This window comes from Lissotriton vulgaris, chromosome 11 (genome assembly GCF_964263255.1).
Source record: "Lissotriton vulgaris chromosome 11, aLisVul1.2, whole genome shotgun sequence".
NCBI classification, from domain to species: Eukaryota; Metazoa; Chordata; class Amphibia; order Caudata; family Salamandridae; genus Lissotriton; species Lissotriton vulgaris.
The window spans coordinates 482,677,382-482,697,684 of NC_141699.1; the positions used below are offsets into that span (position 1 = coordinate 482,677,382).

The following is a 20,303-nucleotide window of genomic DNA, read 5'->3' on the forward strand; positions in this document are numbered from 1 at the left end:
ATAAAAATAGCAATACGCATAACTCAAAGTGAGAGACAGGGCACCGATGAGTGGTAATCAATCACTGCACATTTCTATCCTCGTTTCCCTATATTACGGCGGTGGCAACGGGCCCTTAAGTGTACTCAGAAAGAGTCCAAAAGCTTAAACAAGACACAATTCATAAAAAAAGTACTCTTTTCATGACTTGTCTAGATCAGGCAGGACAGGTCCAGACTACGAACCCTTCCGGGCCACCTGCTCTCTAAAACACTTCCTGGGTGTGGAAATTGTCTCAATGTTTACATCTAGTTTTAGTTTTTGCAGTTTAACTCTGTGACTTGATGAGGATTGCGTAATGAGAAGTGAACATTTACTTAACTAAACCAAATGGTGTTCATGCAAAAACTCATGCCGCTGCAAGCAGGATTCGAACCTACGCGGGGAAACCCCATTGGATTTCAAGTCCAACGCCTTAACCACTCGGCCATCGCAGCTGCGTGAGTATGATGTCACTGTTGTCGTATACGAGCCATTCGCTACTCATGTGAGGTCGAGACCTAAAAAATAAAGTAACCGAAGGACGGGGCACATACCAGCAGTGCCCTGTTGTCCTCACTTATTTCGCATACTTTCATACAATTAATAAAAATAGCAATATGCATCACTCAAAATGAGTGACAGGGCACAGATGAGCGGTAATCAATCACTGCACATTTCTACCCTCGTTTCCATATATTACGGCGGTGGCAACGGGCCCTTAAGTGTACTAAGAAAGAGTCCAAAAGCCTAAACAAGACATGCATCATAAAAAAAGTACTCATTTCGTAACTTGTCTAGATCAGGCAGGATAGGTCCAGACTACAAACCCTTCCGAGCCACCTGCTCTTTAAAACACTTCCTAGGTGTGGAAATTGTTTCAATGTTTACATCTAGTTTGAGTTTTTGTGTAGGAAGGTGGCTACCTGACTATGGTTACCCCAGATTTTTTGCCTTGTGTTTAGCTGGTTTTCGACTTAGTTGGCCTGGTTCCCTGCTAATCAGGGCCCCAGGCTATCTGCTCTCTCTGTAAAATGGATTCCATGTACCCTAGGTGCATAACTAGATTGGCTTGGGTCACCTTATCAGCCCCTGTACAGAGCACTATAGGTGCCCAGGGCATAGGTGCATCCAAGGCCTACCAGGGGCTGCAGCATATCTTTTGCCACCCCTGGCTGGCTATCTAAAATTGACACAACTGGCTGATCACTCAGCTGGGGCAAGGTGGTGTAATCACCCCTTGCTTAGATATAGTATGCCTATATCTAAACCTATCTGGACACATATAAACCCGTGAGCCACTCCTATGGCAGGCCTTAACAATCCTGAAGGCAGAGTGCGTGGTTTAATGTGAGATGGTGTTCTAGCATGAGCTGAGCCTGTCTGCAGCTGTCGGGACCAATTCCCTTAGCTGTTCCGGGATAATGCCAAACCATATACTATTAAGTGCATTATAATCCTCGCGGTTATATGTCAACTTTGGTTTGGCTTTATCAAAACATGTCGTGTAAGGTGTCATACGATTTGGAATACTACCCCCTCGCCAGTCCTGGCGACGGGGGTAGCATTCCACCCCTCTAGAGGGGAAGACATGTTACTTTTGCTAAAACGCGGTTGATTTTTAAAAGAGCCTCAGATCCACAAAATGGATGCTTCTGCCACAGACACATGTCTGACCTCCTGCTGCTGACCGAAACTCAGCAGAGGAGGCCTGGACAAAGGATTTCCTGTCACAGGGAGGTGTGACACCACCCCAGACAGGAGATAGTGGATTGTAGCAGGGAGGTTTGAATGAAACCAGACAGTGCCTGAGGAGCACAAGGCTTCCCCTTGCATAATCCGGTCAAACCGGTTCTGGGGCAGCCCAGCCCCAGCTCCAGTGAGACCTGGACAAAGGAAAGGGGGTGTAACCACCCCCCTTCCTGGTCCCACCCATAGGGGAGGGACCTAGCAGGAGATCCACCCCTCAGATTGGAATAAGAGTGGGAGCAGTGCCAATGCAACTCAGATCATCCTGAAATCAACTTTAAACTAAGAAGACAACCTACTTGGAGATTTTAATATTCACTTTGACAACCCACTAGACCGGTCGGCACAAGAGACCAAGTCAAGCCTGGCTGCATATCAACTCGAACAACGAGTCCCAGCTGCCACACATGAAAAAGGACATCTGTTGGACCCTATTTTCAGCAATTGTGACCAGCTTGAAGTGGGAAACATCACCAGACTCCCCTGGTCAGACCACTTCCTAATAGCCTTCAACTGGACCACAAACAAATCACCCTCCTCCTCATTTACTACTAGGAATACCCGTAACTGGTCCAAACTCCCCATTGACAACTGGGTACAAGCTCTAGGCACCATGAGACCTTCCCTTTCCCAAGACCCAACCGCTAATAACAAAAAATATGAAGAATGGATAATCACCTCTCTGGACCAGGTCCTCCCAGAACACGCACCCAAATCTAAGAGACATAGTAAAACAGCTCCCTGGTACACAGAAGAACTCAGGAACCACAAACGTCTCTGCAAAAAACAAGAGAGAAAGTGGCGCACCTCATACAACCCTGAAGAAAAGGCCACGTACAGGGAACTGATCAGGAACTATAAACTGGCTATCAAATCTTCGCAAGCTGCCTTCTACAACCTTAAAATAACCACGGCAAAATCTAAATCCAAAGAAATCTACTGCATAGTTAACTCCCTGATCAAACCCCCGCCCCCAGTCACAGATAACAATAACTCACCAACCAAATGCAATGATCTGGCGGAATTCTTCTTCCAAAAAATTAATAAAATCTATCTCTCCTTTCCCAATCCCCCCTCTGATTCCCCTGGCCAGAACCCGCACCTGATTTCAAACTCAACCAAATGCCTAGAGTCTTTCCCCCTGATAACTTTGGAAACCGCACAGATACTGGCACAAAAAATAAAATCCGGCTCCCCGTGCGACCCTGCCCCCCCAGGTTCGCTGAACCTTGCCAGCACTGCTATTCTCCCCACGCTCTTGGAGCTCATGAACTCCTCCATAATCAGTGGGACAGTCCCCCCAACATGGAAGCATGCTATGGTGCGGGCCCTGTTGAAAAAGCCTTCTCTAGACCCGACTAACTCTAGTAATTATCGTCCGATCTCGCTACTCCCCTGGGCATCGAAAATTCTGGAGAAACATGTCAATACCACTCTGACAATGTTTTTTGAGGAAAACCATCTCCTCGACTCCTCCCAAACAGGTTTCCGTACCAAACATGGGACTGAGACGGCCTTACTGGCTGTGACTGAGGAGGCAAGACGGCTCCTGGATCGAGGAGGATCAGTGGCAGTGATCCTCCTCGATCTAAGTGCCGCATTTGATACGGTGCATCACAAAATCTTGCTAACCCGTCTTGCCAACTTAGGAGTGATTGGAGATGCCCTGACATGGTTCAATTCTTTTTTGTCCAACAGAACCTTTCAGGTCTTCGATGGCACATCACGCTCATCCATTCGTCCCTTGGGATGTGGAGTTCCCCAGGGCTCTTCCTTAAGCCCTACGCTCTTCAACGCTTACATGAGGCCACTGGCTGAGGTTGTCCGTCCGCATGGTGTAAAGATCATCTCCTATGCGGACGACACCCAGCTGGTGGTCTCCCTGGCAGAGAAGAGCGGCCTCCAGGCGCCACCATACCTAGCGGCTTGTCTGGAGGATGTAAAGAAGTGGATGATGAGCTCCTGCCTAAAGTTGAATGACGATAAAACTGAGCTGATGATCCTGGGCACAGCCTCCCCCGTCTCCATAGAGGCGAGCTGGCCACCAAGCATGGGAGCGGCTCCACCCCCCAGAGACAACATCAAAAGCTTAGGGGTCTGGCTAGACAAGTCTCTGAGCTTTAACACACATGCCACTAAGATCTCAGCTACCTGTTTTGGCCTCCTCAGAGTGATTAAGAAAGTCCTTCCCCTCCTCTGCTTCGAGGCCAAACAGATAATTATACAGGGCCTTATCCAATCCCGCTTGGATTTTAATAACGCCCTATACCTGGGAGCCCCGGACTACACCCTACAGAAACTCCAACGCACCCAAAACTGTGCTGCTAGAGCACTGCTGGGCATCCCCCGGAGGACCTCAGTGAGAACCAGCTTGAGGACCTTGCACTGGTTACCTATTAGGGACAGAGTAAGATTCAAATCGCTCTGCATTGCCCACCAGACTTTCTGGGAAACGGGCCCAGACATTAATCGACCCCTGATTTCTCCCTACAGGCCGAATAAATCCCTCCGCTCTTCTACAGCATTCCTGGCCGAGACCCCCAGAACTCGCAGAGTCAGAGCAGGAGGACGCTCCTTCTCGTATAACGTTTCCAAACTCTGGAACTCACTCCCTTTGCAGCTAAGGAACAACCCCAACCTGACCACTTTCCGTAAACAGCTAAAAACCTTGCTGTTTAATGCATAGCAAAGTAACCTCAAGAGGGCCCCATCTGTTTTTCAGCGCCTGGACGCCTCAGGGCAACTGTAGCGCTTTATAAATCACATTTTCATTTCATTTCATTTCACGACTGTACTTCGACATTCTGATGATAGAAGACTGAAGAGCATCTCCCTTGTGGCCTAGGAGGGGCCACCCTGTGAACACAGGCACCACCCAGCACCTCGACGTCTGCTTTGCCGCCGCCTCCCGCCGGAGCCCGAGTGCAGAGCCTGACAAGACCCAGCTTCTCAGACTTCTCCCAGCCCGATCCACAGTCCCTGCAAAGAAGGGACCCGTGGAGGCACCGAGAGACGTGGGAGCGGCCATCTTGAAAGACCCCCGAGATGCTGACTGCGCAGCACCCGAGGCACCCTCGATGCTGTGCTTTGGGGTTTGAGAAGCCCCACAACCGAGCAGCATTTGCACTAAAGATCAGCCCTCCAGCATCTCCACGATCTGCGTGGGCCCTTTTGTTTTGTGCCACTCAACTCGCCATCCCGTCCGCTTGTCACGTGGTCAGCGGCCATCTTGGCGACGAAACCTATGATTTATACTGTGAGTCTGGTTGCTCCAGACCTGCCCTCGCTCCTGTAGAAAGGAGTACCCACTCTGACCTTGCTGGTCCGAGTAATAAGCCTTTTTTACTTTCCCCGTGGCTTGCATTAGCCAAGGCTTGTTTGCTTCAATCGAGTTGCCGACACCGCCATCAGCTAGAGCCTTCAAGGGACAGCTAGTGATCGACTCCTGGATGTCCTTGACTCTTCGTGTCTACGCAGCTGCAGAGAGAAACAACCCCTGATCACCTGTTTGCACCCGACTTTGCCTGGTTCCAATCTGGTTCCACGGTGGCCACTGGTCAGTGACTTTGAACATTGTCCCCTCTGCTTTCAGGTCTTCACCACTTCAGATCCACCCTTGGATCCACCGGACACCTACAGCATCTTCAGCTCCAAGCGCCAAGAACCTGCGTTTCAAAACCCGACGCCACTTCGACCCTGTGCACCCACTTCCTGTGGGTGAGGTAACATTGCAACGCCGGTGTTCCTACACTGGTCCACACCTCTAGGGTCTGTGTCTTAAGTTTTGTTCCTCTAGGTTCAGCGGAAGTACCTTTAAACTAACTTTGTGTAACTTTTACGCACCATTGACTTTGCATTGGTGCAAGCCGCACTTTCCGTGCTGCACCCGCGTTCCGTGGGCTACTCCCGACTTCAGCATTGCTAGTCCTGACTGCTCCCAGCGAATCTCTAGGCCCTAGGCCTAACCACTGTTCGATTGGTATCTCTTATACCACTTTTTTAGTATATGGTTTAAGTGGCCACCAGCCCTTATCCAAAATCGTGCAACTTTATATGTTATACTGTGCTTTTGATTTAACGCTTGTGCCCCTTTCCTCATAAAGAGTACTGGGGAGTAATTTAGAAATAAATACATATATTTTTATAATATATACTTGTGTGGTGTCCTTTCATTTGATTACAGGATTGTATGTGGTAAAACAGCTTGCTTAACACGACCTCTTAAGTTAAGCCTTTAAGGCTGCTTAGTCCATGCTACCACTAGGATAGCTTGTCTAACAAGGTTGACTTACAACCAGACATCTTTGGGGTTTGTTTGGACTGATACTAAGTGGTTCCAGAATTGGAAACACTACATATCAGGCCAACTTCTCACATTGGTGTGCAGCGGTGCGGATTTGAGCTTGCTGTTTGTTTTACCATTGCAATCTTTACATCAAATTGAAAGATCACATCAAGTACCTTAGGTACATATAAAATCAAAAGCTTAGCATATTAAGTTCTACTGAACTTAGTAGTTGTAGATTAAAGGGAGTAGCACACCCTGACTACAACTCACTAGCAAGGTACAGTAGGAAAACACTTAGTGTAGGTAAGTGCACCACTTACACCTCACTAGCAGCCATGTCTGACACAGGAAGAGCTTCAGGCTCTGCCCCTGTGATAGTTGACCCTACCAAGGCAACTTCCAGATATGACAACCTTAGCCACAAAGACTTGTGTGCCTTGTGCCGTTCTACACACCAATAAGAGTGGTAGCAGGCGGACGAGGTCGTCTCCCTCCAAACCCTGGTTCACCCATGCTCTTAGAGAACTCAAACTAGGGTGCAAAAAGCTTGAACGAGCCTGGCGCCTAGAGTTCTGCCCTGAACTTAAGAGCAAGCTGCGGAGGGCGCAGAAGGTTTATTATGCTGAAATCAAGGCTGCTAAAAGTAGCTACTTCTCTGGAAGGATTGAGAAGGCAGACAACAATGGCAGAGAAGTCTTTGCCATTGTTCAGAGCTTCCTCTCTCCATGTGCTGCCTCCCCTGCTCTCCCGGCTTCTGATCTGTGGTGTGAGGAACTGTCATGTTTCTTTGATAATAAGATCAAAAAAATTCAGGAGGAGCTCTTAAACTCCGGTGTTCCCTTTCTGCTTTCACCACCTATCATTGATACGGACGCGAAGCAACATGGCAGCCAATTTTCCACCTTTGAGCCAGCTCAGCAAGCTGATGTGCTGGCCATTTTGGAGTCGCTAAAGTCTGGTTCACCCTCTGACCCGTGCCCTGCTAGGGTTTTGGGGGGAGTGGCTGGCCTGGTGTATCAGGAGGTCACCCAGGTTGTTAATATGTCTTTGGCTTCCGCCTCCGTTCCTCTCTGTTGGAAACAGGCGAAGCTTCTTCCGTTGCTGAAGAAGCCCAACCTGGACCCCCAGGCTACCTCCAGTTATCGTCCGATATCATTGCTCCCGGCACTAGCGAAAGTGACTGAAAAAGTCGTTTTTAGGCAACTGAATAGTTTCATTGAGTCTTCTCAGGCCCTGCACCCGGCTCAATCGGGGTTCAGGGCTGCGTTTAGCACTGAAACGGCTCTGGTGGAAGTTTCAGAGGCCATTAGGGAGTGTCTCGACGGAGGCGGCAGAGCGGTCCTGGTTTTGCTGGACTTATCTGCCGCCTTCGACACGGTACCCCATGCCCAGCTGTTGTCTAGGCTGGCAGAGGTGGGATTGTCGGGCGCGGTTCTGGCCTGGCTGTCTTCGTTTCTGTCCGAACGGACGCAGCAAGTTTGGCTCCCCCCATTTGCCTCATCACCTAAGAAGCTCACTACCGGGGTACCACAGGGCTCAACGCTAAGCCCACTGCTGTTCAACGTCTATATGACCCCGCTGATCTATCTGGCTGAGCAGTGGGGAGCCAAAATAATGTCATATGCTGATGACACGCAGCTGTTGTTCACCTGGCCTAAGGACTGCTTAGACGCTCAGGCTGTCTGTTCCTGTTTGACCCATGTTTTCCAATGGCTTGTCTCAGCCCAGCTTAAATGCAATGAGGACAAGTCAGAGCTCCTATTTTATGGCAATTTTCCAGCCAATTTTAGAGAGCTTATTTGGCCGACCGATTCTGCATGTCCTAGCTATCACGGAGGCCCGGCCAAAAATTTGGGGGTCTGGTTTGGACAGGATCTTAAGTTTGAAGCTCATCTAAAAAAACTTACTGCGACCTGTTTCGCGACCCTCAAGTCACTCAAGAGATTCCTTCCCCTTCTCCACAGGGAGGCTAAGGAGACTGTTCTGCGTGCTTTGATCCTATCAAGGCTCGATTATGCCAATGCTCTTTACAGCGGTCTCCCTAAATACCTTATAAAGCGGCTGCAGATTATTCAGAACGCGGCCGTGCGACTTCTGTTCCATCTTCCACGAAGAACTAGTGCACGTGCCCATCTTCGAGAGCTCCACTGGCTCCCTGTGGCACATCGCATTATGTTCAAATCATTGGTTCTGGCCTTTCGGGCTGTTCATCAGCAAGGTCCACAATACTTGCACAAAAGGTTTTCCTTGTACACCCCTCTTCGTGCTCTTCGATCGGCCAATCTCCATCTGATGTCTATGCCTAAAGTCAGATATGCGAGACTGGGTGGTCAGTCAATTTCTGTCCAAACAGCACGGGCCTGGAATGCCTTGCTGTTCTTTCTGAGATCTTCAACTACATTGGCAGGATTTAAGAAAGGCTTAAAAACCCATCTTTTTAATCTCAGTATTTAATTCCCTGTTTCTTTCTGTTCTTGAACTGGGTTAGTTTAGTGCTCACATATCGCGCCAGGATACTTTGTAGTAGCAGAGCGCGCAATAAAATGCTTTATAACATAACATAACATAACATAACAAGAGGGCTAAAGAAGGGCAGAGGCCCTACCATTCCTCCCCTGATAGCCATCCTGGAAAAGGATGACTTAGATAAGGTGAGTCAGGCTCCCTTAGAGTTAGGAGAAGGACAGAACTCCCCTGAGAATGAGGATCTTCCAGAAGATGAGGAGGAGGAAGAGGAAGAGGAAGGCTCAGATGTAGATGAGCCTGAAGATCAGGATCAGAGGGTGACCCAGGTACAGGTTGCCAGGCTTAACCAGGCCAACCTAGACCTACATGGGAATGGAGAGGGCCAGCACCACTCCAGATCTCATAACCAAATTCTCCCAGGCAACAGGAGGGTGAGATCTCAATCTGGGGACTCTCATCTTTCTAGTGCCTCAAGAGTATCTCAAAGAGGGATGACTCCCTCCCAGAGAAAAGAGCAAGGGCCAGAATGAGGGCTGTCCAACTCCAGATAGAGAGGGAAGAGGTAGCCTTGGCTCAAGCTAAACTTGCTTTAGCAAGAGAAAGAAAATTGTGTGGCTTAGATGCCACTGGTAGCAGCAATATTCCTAAAGAGAAACCCAGGTCCTATGATAGTAGAAACCTGACAAAGATTGTGCCCCCCTACAAGGAAGGGGATGACATCCACCAATGGATGACTGCTCTGGAGAGAGCCTGCATGGTACAGCAGGTTCCTGAGGAACAGTGGGCAGCAATCTTATGGTACTCCTTTTCAGAGAAAGGGAGAGATAGGCTCCTCACTGTCAGACATGAGGATGCCAGCAATTACAAAGTCCTGAAGAGTGTTCTAATAGATGGGTTTGGCTTAACCACTGAACAATACAGGTTAAAGTTCAGAGACACCCAGAAGACACAGACTCAGGACTGGACTGATTTTGTTGATTGTGCAACTAAGGCTCTGGAGGGTTGGCTAAATGGCAGCAAAGTAAATGACTTCACAGGATTGTATAATTTGATTATGAGGGAGCAGATCCTAAGTAATTGTCAGAACCAGCTCTTACACCAGCACCTGGTGGACTCAGATTTGACCTCTCCCCAAGAATTGGGAAAGAGGGCAGATAAATGGGTCAGAACCAGGATTAGGCCTAAGAATCAGGACAATAACCAGAAGAAGGAGTCTACCAAGCCTCAAGATAAGGGTGGGGATAAAAGTAAAGAAAAGACTTCCCCAGGGCCCCAAGATTCCAATGAAAAGGGTGGGCCCCGCGACACTTCTTCAACTGAGAAAAAGCCTTATTGTCATGCCTGTAAACAGGTTGGGCATTACAAAACAGACAGCTGTTGTCCCAAGAATGGCAATAAAGAAAACATACCTCCAAAGCCAGCTCCAACACCTCCTGTTACTGTCAGCAGTAATCCCCCAGGAAGTGGGAGCACACCCAGGAATCTGGGTGGGTTTACTTTTGGAGCCCAGGAGGACCCTGGCCTATCCAGGTCCCCATCCCCAAATGATCTTGTTTATGAGACTGGCATGGGGTTTGCCAACTTCTCTGATTGCCCAAATACCTTGAGCAAATATAGACAAGAACCCATCATCAATGGTTTGAAAGTTGAAGCATTTAGAGACACGGGGGCTAGCATCACCATGGTGGCTGACTGTATAGTCCCCTCTAAGCAACTTTTACCTGGTGCCACATACCAGGTAACAAACATTGATGGAATCCAAACAAATCATCCCATGGCAGTAGTAAGCCTCAGCTGGGGAGGTGTCACTGGCCCAAAGAGAGTGGCAGTGTCACCAAACTTGCCTGTAGACTGTCTACTGGGTAATGATTTAGAAATCTCAGCCTGGGCTGAGGTTGAACAGGAAATCCATTCTAGAATGGTAAACTCCAATGGAAAGGTTAGTGGGGCTGTAATAGCTACAGCCCCAACCCAAGATGTCCTTCCTGAAAGGGTTGGTAGGGCTGAGCAACTCTCTGCCCCATCTTTAATAGAAGCTCTTCCAAAACAGAATAGCAAAGCTGTTATGATAACAGCAGAAACCCAAACTGATTCTCCTCCTGAAAAGGTTGGTGGGGCTGTGATGGCCACAGCCCAAACTCAAACAGATATGTGTGTTGTGAAGCCTGAAATGATGGATCACTCCACCCAAACTGAGAGCATGGAGGAGGAAGAGAAATCTCCCCCTCACCAGACAGTAGGACAGGATCAGCCTCCTCAGGGAACTGATCTTACCCCTGATGAAGGAACTGCCCCAGAGGTTGTTAGGCCTGGCCTGACAGAGCCTCTGATGGCAGGGGACCCTTCTCAGGTGGGATCCAGTCTGGAGCAGGTAACCTGTCCCTCTCTACCTTGCCTTAGTCAGCCCAGGGCTGCAGAGGACAAGAAGGACAGTGAGACCCAGAGGGCCCCCTGTCAAATAAAGCACCCCCATCAACAGATTAGGGGCACCAAAACTAGTAGCCCTAGTGAGGTGAAAACTTTAAAAACTCCTGAGGGAGCCCCCTTAAAAGTAGTTAGGGACCTCCCACAGATGGATTCTGTTGGGCACAGCCAAACCTGGGACCCAAAGGGCCCAAACCTGAACTGTCCCTCCAGCAAGCCAAACAGAGGGACCCAGCCTCCAGCTTTAGGTAGCCAGAGGTTGACCCTGAGAGCACAGTGCAACTCAGCTGAAGAGAGAAGGGCACACATGGTGGAAGATAATTGGAGGAAGCTGAGTCCTAAATTAGTGGAGCCTCACTTCAAAACTCCATATCCAAACCAGCCTTCTAACTTGCAAAGACACACCCAAGGTAGTGATTCCCTATGGTGGAGACCCTCTGATACCCCAAGGGTGAGGGACTGCTTAGTGGACCATGAGACAGGGGGTACCCATGCTAGTGCAGTTACTTCCTTATATGGCCACTCAGGCAATAAAGGCTTACCTGGACAAGGATAGCCTTATCTCCTTTCGTTTAGGGGGGGAGGGGGGTTGTGTAGGAAGGTGGCTACCTGACTATGGTTACCCAAGATTTTTTGCCTTGTGTTTAGCTGGTTTTCGACTTAGTTGGCCTGGTTCCCTGCTAATCAGGGCCCCAGGCTATCTGCTCTCTCTGTAAAATGGATTCCATGTACCCTAGGTGCATAACTAGATTGGCTTGGGTCACCTTATCAGCCCCTGTACAGAGCACTATAGGTGCCCAGGGCATAGGTGCATCCAAGGCCTACCAGGGGCTGCAGCATATCTTTTGCCACCCCTGGCTGGCTATCTAAAATTGACACAACTGGCTGATCACTCAGCTGGGGCAGGGTGGTGTAATCACCCCTTGCTTAGATATAGTATGCCTATATCTAAACCTGGACACATATAAACCTGTGAGCCACTCCTATGGCAGGCCTTAACAATCCTGAAGGCAGAGTGCATGGTTTAATGTGAGATGGTGCTCTAGCATGAGCTGAGCCTGTCTGCAGCTGTCGGGACCAATTCCCTTAGCTGTTCCGGGATAATGCCAAACCATATACTATTAAGTGCATTATAATCCTCGCGGTTATATGTCAACTTTGGTTTGGCTTTATCAAAACATGTCGTGTAAGGTGTCATACGATTTGGAATACTACCCCCTCGCCAGTCCTGGCGACGGGGGTAGCATTCCACCCCTCTAGAGGGGACGACATGTTACTTTTGCTAAAACGCGGTTGATTTTTAAAAGAGCCTCAGATCCACAAAATGGATGCTTCTGCCACAGACACATGTCTGACCTCCTGCTGCTGACCGAAACTCAGCAGAGGAGGCCTGGACAAAGGATTTCCTGTCACAGGGAGGTGTGACACCACCCCAGAGAGGAGATAGTGGATTGTAGCAGGGAGGTTTGAATGAAACCAGACAGTGCCTGGGGAGCACAAGGCTTCCCCTTGCATAATCCGGTCAAACCGGTTCTGGGGCAGCCCAGCCCCAGCTCCAGTGAGACCTGGACAAAGGAAAGGGGGTGTAACCACCCCCCTTCCTGGTCCCACCCATAGGGGAGGGACCTAGCAGGAGATCCACCCCTCAGATTGGAATAAGAGTGGGAGCAGTGCCAATGCAACTCAGATCATCCTGAAATCAACTTTAAACTAAGAAGACGACTATACTTCGACATTCTGATGATGGAAGACTGAAGAGCATCTCCCTTGTGGCCTAGGAGGGGCCACCCTGTGAACACAGGCACCACCCAGCACCTCGACGTCTGCTTTGCCGCCGCCTCCCGCCGGAGCCCGAGTGCAGAGCCTGACAAGACCCAGCTTCTCAGACTTCTCCCAGCCCGATCCACAGTCTCTGCAAAGAAGGGACCCGTGGAGGCACCGAGAGACGTGGGAGCGGACATCTTGAAAGACCCCCGAGACGCTGACTGCGCAGCACCCTAAGCACCCTCGATGCTGTGCTTTGGGGTTTGAGAAGCCCCACAACCGAGCAGCATTTGCACTAAAGATCAGCCCTCCAGCATCTAAACGATCTGCGTGGGGCCCTTTTGTTTTGTGCCACTCGACTCGCCATCCCGTCCGCTTGTCACGTGGTCATCGGCCATCTTGGCGACGAAACCTATGATTTACACTATGAGTCTGGTTGCTCCAGACCTGCCCTCGCTCCTGTAGAAAGGAGTACCCACTCTGACCTTGCTGGACCGAGTAATACGCCTTTTCCACTTTCCCCGTGGCTTGCATTAGCCAAGGCTTGTTTGCTTCAATCGAGTTGCCGATACCGCCATCAGCTAGAGCCTTTAAGGTACAGCTCGTGATCGACTCCTGGACGTCCTTGACCTCTTCGTGTCTACGCAGCTGCAGAGAGAAACAACCCCTGATCACCTGTTTGCACCCGACTTTGCCTGGTTCCAATCTGGTTCCACGGTGGCCACTGGTCAGTGACTTTGAACATTGTCCCCTCTGCTTTCAGGTCTTCACCACTTCAGATCCACCCTTGGATCCACCGGACACTTCTGCTTCACATCGCCTGCAGCATCTTCAGCTCCAAGCGCCAAGAACCTGCGTGTCAAAACCCGACACCACTTCGACCCTGTGCACCCACTTCCTGTGGGTGAGGTAACATTGCAACGCCAGTGTTCCTACACTGGTCCACACCTCTAGGGTCTGTGTCTTAAGTTTTGTTCCTCTAGGTTCAGCGGAAGTACCTTTAAACTAAATTTGTGTAACTTTTACGCACCATTGACTTTGCATTGGTGCAACCCGCACTTTCCGTGCTGCACCCGCGTTCCGTGGGCTACTCCCGACTTCAGCATTGCTAGTCCTGACTGCTCCCAGCGAATCTCTAGGCCCTAGGCCTAACCACTGTTCGATTGGTATCTCTTATACCACTTTTTTAGTATATGGTTTAAGTGGCCACCAGCCCTTATCCAAAATCGTGCAACTTTATATGTTATACTGTGCTTTTGATTTAACGCTTGTGCCCCTTTCCTCATAAAGAGTACTGGGGAGTAATTTAGAAATAAATACATATATTTTTATAATATATACTTGTGTGGTGTCCTTTCATTTGATTACAGGATTGTATGTGGTAAAACAGCTTGCTTAACACGACCTCTTAAGTTAAGCCTTTAAGGCTGCTTAGTCCATGCTACCACTAGGATAGCTTGTCTAACAAGGTTGACTTACAACCAGACATCTTTGGGGTTTGTTTGGACTGATACTAAATGGTTCCAGAATTGGAAACACTACATATCAGGCCAACTTCTCACATTTTGCCATTTAACTCTGTGACTTGATGAGGATTGCGTAACGAGAAGTGAACATTTCCTTAACTAAACCAAATGGTGTTCGTGCAAAATCACACTACGCTGCAAGCAGGATTCAAACCTGCGCAGGGAAACCCCATTGGATTTCGAGTCCAACGCCTTAACCACTCGGCCATCGCAGCTGCATGAGTATGATGTCACAGTTGTCGTATACGAGCCATGCTCTGCTCATGTCAGGCAGAGACCAAAAAAATAAAGTAACGGAAGGACGGGGCACGTACCAGCAGTGCCCTGTTGTCCTCACTTATTTTGCATGCTTTCATACAATTAATAAAAATAGCAACATGCATCACTCAAAGTGAGTGAAAGGGCACAGATGAGTGGTAATCAATCACTGCATGTTTCTACCCACTTTTCCCTATATTACGGCGGTGGTAACGGGCCCTTAAGTGTACTAAGAAAGAGTCCAAAAGCCTAAACAAGACATGCATCATAAAAAAGTACTCTTTTCATGACTTGTCTAGATCAGGCAGGACAGGTCCAGACTACAAACCCTTCCGAGCCACCAGCTCTCTAAAACACTTCCTGGGTGTGGAAATTGTCTCAATGTTTACATCTAGTTTGAGTTTTTTCCATTTAACTCTGTGACTTGATGAGGATTGCGTAACGAGAAGTGAACATTTACTTAACTAAACCAAATGGTGTTCATGCAAAATCACACTACGCTGCAAGCAGGATTCGAACCTGCGCAGGGAAACCCCATTGGATTTCGAGTCCAACGCCTTAACCACTCGGCCATCGCAGCTGCATGAGTATGATCTCACTGTTGTCGTATACGAGCCATACGCTGCTCACGTCAGTCCGAGACCTAAAAATTAAAGTAACGGCAGGACGGGGCACGTACCAGCAGTGCCCTGTATCCCCCACTTATTTTGAATGCTTTCATACAATTAATAAAAATAGCAACAAGCATCACTCAAAGTGAGTGACAGGGCACAGATGAGCGGTAATCAATCACTGCGCATTTCTACCCTCTTTTCCCTATATTACGGCGGTGGTAACGGGCCCTTAAGTGTACTAAGAAAGAGTCCAAAAGCCTAAACAAGACACGCTTCATAAAAAAAATAATTACTCTTTTCGTGACTTGTCTAGATCATGCAGGACAGGTCCAGACTACGAACCCTTCCGAGGCACCTGCTCTCTAAAACACTTCCTGGGTGTGGAAATTGTCTCAATGTTTACATCTAGTTTGAGTTTTTGCCGTTTAACTCTGTGACTTGATGAGGATTGCGTAATGAGAAGTGAACATTTACTTAACTTAACCAAATGGTGTTCATGCAAAATCTCATGCCGCTGCAAGCAGGATTCGAACCTACGCAGGGAAACCCGATTGGATTTCAAGTCCAACGCCTTAACCACTCGGCCATCGCAGCTGCATGAGTATGATGTCACTGTTGTCGTATACGAGCCATGCTCTGCTCATGTCAGGCAGAGACCAAAAAAATAAAGTAACGGAAGGACGGGGCACGTACCAGCAGTGCCTTGTTGTCCTCACTTATTTTGCATGCTTTCATACAATTAATAAAAATAGCAACATGCATCACTCAAAGTGAGTGAAAGGGCACAGATGAGTGGTAATCAATCACTGCATGTTTCTACCCACATTTCCCTATATTACGGCGGTGGTAACGGGCCCTTAAGTGTACTAAGAAAGAGTCCAAAAGCCTAAACAAGACATGCATCATAAAAAAGTACTCTTTTCATGACTTGTCTAGATCAGGCAGGACAGGCCCAGACTACAAACCCTTCCGAGACACCAGCTCTCTAAAAAACACTTTCTGGGTGTGGAAATTGTCTCAATATTTACATCTAGTTTGAGTTTTTTCCATTTAACTCTGTGACTTGATGAGGATTGCGTAACGAGAAGTGAACATTTACTTAACTAAACCAAATGGTGTTCATGCAAAATCACACTACGCTGCAAGCAGGATTCGAACCTGCGCAGGGAAACCCCATTGGATTTCAAGTCCAACGCCTTAACCACTCGGCCATCGCAGCTGCGTGAGTATGATGTCACAGTTGTCGTATACGAGCCATGCACTACTCACGTCAGGCCGAGACATAAAAAATAAAGTAACAGAAGGACGGGGCACATACCAGCAGTGCCCTGTTGTCCTCACTTATTTTGCATGCTTTCATACAATTAATAAAATTAGCAATACGCATAACTCAAAGTGAGAGACAGGGCACCGATGAGTGGTAATCAATCACTGCACATTTCTATCCTCGTTTCCCTATATTACGGCGGTGGCAACGGGCCCTTAAGTGTACTCAGAAAGAGTCCAAAAGCTTAAACAAGACACAATTCATAAAAAAAAGTACTCTTTTCATGACTTGTCTAGATCAGGCAGGACAGGTCCAGACTACGAACCCTTCCGGGGCACCTGCTCTCTAAAACACTTCCTGGGTGTGGAAATTGTCTCAATGTTTACATCTAGTTTGAGTTTTTGCAGTTTAACTCTGTGACTTGATGAGGATTGCGTAATGAGAAGTGAACATTTACTTAACTAAACCAAATGGTGTTCATGCAAAAACTCATGCCGCTGCAAGCAGGATTCGAACCTACGCGGGGAAACCCCATTGGATTTCAAGTCCAACGCCTTAACCACTCGGCCATCGCAGCTGCGTGAGTATGATGTCACTGTTGTCGTATACGAGCCATGCGCTACTCATGTGAGGTCGAGACCTAAAAAATAAAGTAACGGAAGGACGGGGCACATACCAGCAGTGCCCTGTTGTCCTCACTTATTTCGCATACTTTCATACAATTAATAAAAATAGCAATATGCATCACTCAAAATGAGTGACAGTGCACAGATGAGCGGTAATCAATCACTGCACATTTCTACCCTCGTTTCCATATATTACGGCGGTGGCAACGGGCCCTTAAGTGTACTAAGAAAGAGTCCAAAAGCCTAAACAAGACATGCATCATAAAAAAAAGTACTCATTTCGTAACTTGTCTAGATCAGGCAGGATAGGTCCAGACTACAAACCCTTCCGAGCCACCAGCTCTCTAAAACACTTCCTGGGTGTGGAAATTGTCTCAATGTTTACATCTAGTTTGAGTTTTTTCCATTTAACTCTGTGACTTGATGAGGATTGCGTAACGAGAAGTGAACATTTACTTAACTAAACCAAATGGTGTTAATGCAAAATCACACTACGCTGCAAGCAGGATTCGAACCTGTGCAGGGAAACCCCATTGGATTTCGAGTCCAAAGCCTTAACCACTCGACCATCGCAGCTGCATGAGTATGATCTCACTGTTGTCGTATACGAGCCATACGCTGCTCACGTCAGTCCGAGACCTAAAAATTAAAGTAACGGCAGGACGGGGCACGTACCAGCAGTGCCCTGTGTCCCCCACTTATTTTGAATGCTTTCATACAATTAATAAAAATAGCAACAAGCATCACTCAAAGTGAGTGACAGGGCACAGATGAGCGGTAATCAATCACTGCGCATTTCTACCCTCTTTTCCCTATATTACGGCAGTGGTAACGGGCCCTTAAGTGTACTAAGAAAGAGTCCAAAAGCCTAAACAAGACATGCATCATAAAAAAGTACTCTTTTCATGACTTGTCTAGATCAGGCAGGACATGCCCAGACTACAAACCCTTCCGAGACACCAGCTCTCTAAAACACTTCCTGGGTGTGGAAATTGTCTCAATGTTTACATCTAGTTTGAGTTTTTTCCATTTAACTCTGTGACTTGATGAGGATTGCGTAACGAGAAGTGAACATTTACTTAACTAAACCAAATGGTGTTCATGCAAAATCACACTACGCTGCAAGCAGGATTCGAACCTGCGCAGGGAAACCCCATTGGATTTCAAGTCCAACGCCTTAACCACTCGGCCATCGCAGCTGCGTGAGTATGATGTCACAGTTGTCGTATACGAGCCATGCACTACTCACGTCAGGCCGAGACATAAAAAATAAAGTAACAGAAGGACGGGGCACGTACCAGCAGTGCCCTGTTGTCCTCACTTATTTTGCATGCTTTCATACAATTAATAAAAATAGCAATACGCATAACTCAAAGTGAGAGACAGGGCACCGATGAGTGGTAATCAATCACTGCACATTTCTATCCTCGTTTCCCTATATTACGGCGGTGGCAACGGGCCCTTAAGTGTACTAAGAAAGAGTCCAAAAGCTTAAACAAGACTCAATTCATTAAAAAAAGTACTCTTTTCATGACTTGTCTAGATCAGGCAGGACAGGTCCAGACTACGAACCCTTCCGGGCCACCTGCTCTCTAAAACACTTCCTGGGTGTGGAAATTGTCTCAATGTTTACATCTAGTTGGAGTTTTTGCAGTTTAACTCTGTGACTTGATGAGGATTGCGTAATGAGAAGTGAACATTTACTTAACTAAACCAAATGGTGTTCATGCAAAAACTCATGCCGCTGCAAGCAGGATTCCAACCTACGCGGGGAAACCCCATTGGATTTCAAGTCCAACGCCTTAACCACTCGGCCATCGCAGCTGCGTGAGTATGATGTCACTGTTGTCGTATACGAGCCATGCGCTACTCATGTGAGGTCGAGACCTAAAAAATAAAGTAACGGAAGGACGGGGCACATACCAGCAGTGCCCTGTTGTCCTCACTTATTTCGCATACTTCCATACAATTAATAAAAATAGCAATATGCATCACTCAAAATGAGTGACAGGGCACAGATGAGCGGTAATCAATCACTGCACATTTCTACCCTCGTTTCCATATATTACGGCGGTGGCAATGGGCCCTTAAGTGTACTAAGAAAGAGTCCAAAAGCCTAAACAAGACATGCATCATAAAAAAAGTACTCATTTCGTAACTTGTCTAGATCAGGCAGGATAGGTCCAGACTACCAACCCTTCCGAGCAACCTGCTCTCTAAAACACTTCCTAGGTGTGGAAATTGTTTCAATGTTTACATCTAGTTTGAGTTTTTGCCATTTAACTCTGTGACTTGATGAGGATTGCGTAACGAGAAGTGAACATTTCCTTAACTAAACCAAATGGTGTTCGTGCAAAATCACACTACGCTGCAAGCAGGATTCAAACCTGCGCAGGGAAACCCCATTGGATTTCGAGTCCAACGCCTTAACCACTCGGCCATCGCAGCTGCATGAGTATGATGTCACAGTTGTCGTATACGAGCCATGCTCTGCTCATGTCAGGCAGAGACCAAAAAAATAAAGTAACGGAAGGACGGGGCACGTACCAGTAGTGCCCTGTTGTCCTCACTTATTTTGCATGCTTTCATACAATTAATAAAAATAGCAACATGCATCACTCAAAGTGAGTGAAAGGGCACAGATGAGTGGTAATCAATCACTGCATGTTTCTACCCACATTTCCCTATATTACGGCGGTGGTAACGGGCCCTTAAGTGTACTAAGAAAGAGTCCAAAAGCCTAAACAAGACATGCATCATAAAAAAAGTACTCTTTTCATGGCTTGTCTAGATCAGGCAGGACAGGTCCAGACTACAAACCCTTCCGAGCCACCAGCTCTCTAAAACACTTCCTGGGTGTGGAAATTGTCTCAATGTTTACATCTAGTTTGAGTTTTTTCCATTTAACTCTGTGACTTGATGAGGATTGCGTAACGAGAAGTGAACATTTACTTAACTAAACCAAATGGTGTTCATGCAAAATCACACTACGCTGCAAGCAGGATTCGAACCTACGCGGGGAAACCCCATTGGATTTCAAGCCCAATGCCTTAACCACTCGGCCATCGCAGCTACATGAGTATGATCTCACTGTTGTCGTATACGAGCCATGCACTACTCACGTCAGGCCGAGACCTAAAAAATAAAGTAATGGCAGGACGGGGCACGTACCAGCAGTGCCCTGTATCCCCCACTTATTTTGAATGCTTTCATACAATTAATAAAAATAGCAACAAGCATCACTCAAAGTGAGTGACAGGGCACAGATGAGCGGTAATCAATCACTGCGCATTTCTACCCTCT

The 20,303-nt window shown here is 47.7% G+C and overlaps 11 non-coding genes across 11 annotated transcripts; all 11 read right to left on the reverse strand.

Annotated features, from left to right (window-relative positions):
- Positions 1 to 394: 394 nt before the first annotated feature.
- TRNAS-UGA (transfer RNA serine (anticodon UGA)) lies at positions 395 to 476 on the reverse strand. Its single transcript has one exon. It is a non-coding gene; the product is annotated as a tRNA-Ser (tRNA).
- A 13,892-nt stretch (positions 477 to 14,368) lies between these two features.
- On the reverse strand, positions 14,369 to 14,450 carry TRNAS-CGA (transfer RNA serine (anticodon CGA)). Its single transcript has one exon. It is a non-coding gene; the product is annotated as a tRNA-Ser (tRNA).
- Positions 14,451 to 14,991: 541 nt separating this feature from the next.
- Positions 14,992 to 15,073, reverse strand: TRNAS-CGA (transfer RNA serine (anticodon CGA)). The gene has a single exon. It is a non-coding gene; the product is annotated as a tRNA-Ser (tRNA).
- Positions 15,074 to 15,619: 546 nt separating this feature from the next.
- Positions 15,620 to 15,701, reverse strand: TRNAS-UGA (transfer RNA serine (anticodon UGA)). The gene has a single exon. It is a non-coding gene; the product is annotated as a tRNA-Ser (tRNA).
- A 543-nt stretch (positions 15,702 to 16,244) lies between these two features.
- Positions 16,245 to 16,326, reverse strand: TRNAS-UGA (transfer RNA serine (anticodon UGA)). The gene has a single exon. It is a non-coding gene; the product is annotated as a tRNA-Ser (tRNA).
- Positions 16,327 to 16,869: 543 nt separating this feature from the next.
- TRNAS-UGA (transfer RNA serine (anticodon UGA)) lies at positions 16,870 to 16,951 on the reverse strand. Its single transcript has one exon. It is a non-coding gene; the product is annotated as a tRNA-Ser (tRNA).
- A 543-nt stretch (positions 16,952 to 17,494) lies between these two features.
- TRNAS-CGA (transfer RNA serine (anticodon CGA)) lies at positions 17,495 to 17,576 on the reverse strand. Its single transcript has one exon. It is a non-coding gene; the product is annotated as a tRNA-Ser (tRNA).
- A 541-nt stretch (positions 17,577 to 18,117) lies between these two features.
- On the reverse strand, positions 18,118 to 18,199 carry TRNAS-UGA (transfer RNA serine (anticodon UGA)). The gene has a single exon. It is a non-coding gene; the product is annotated as a tRNA-Ser (tRNA).
- A 543-nt stretch (positions 18,200 to 18,742) lies between these two features.
- On the reverse strand, positions 18,743 to 18,824 carry TRNAS-UGA (transfer RNA serine (anticodon UGA)). Its single transcript has one exon. It is a non-coding gene; the product is annotated as a tRNA-Ser (tRNA).
- Positions 18,825 to 19,366: 542 nt separating this feature from the next.
- On the reverse strand, positions 19,367 to 19,448 carry TRNAS-CGA (transfer RNA serine (anticodon CGA)). The gene has a single exon. It is a non-coding gene; the product is annotated as a tRNA-Ser (tRNA).
- A 542-nt stretch (positions 19,449 to 19,990) lies between these two features.
- TRNAS-UGA (transfer RNA serine (anticodon UGA)) lies at positions 19,991 to 20,072 on the reverse strand. Its single transcript has one exon. It is a non-coding gene; the product is annotated as a tRNA-Ser (tRNA).
- Between the last annotated feature and the right edge of the window lie 231 nt (positions 20,073 to 20,303).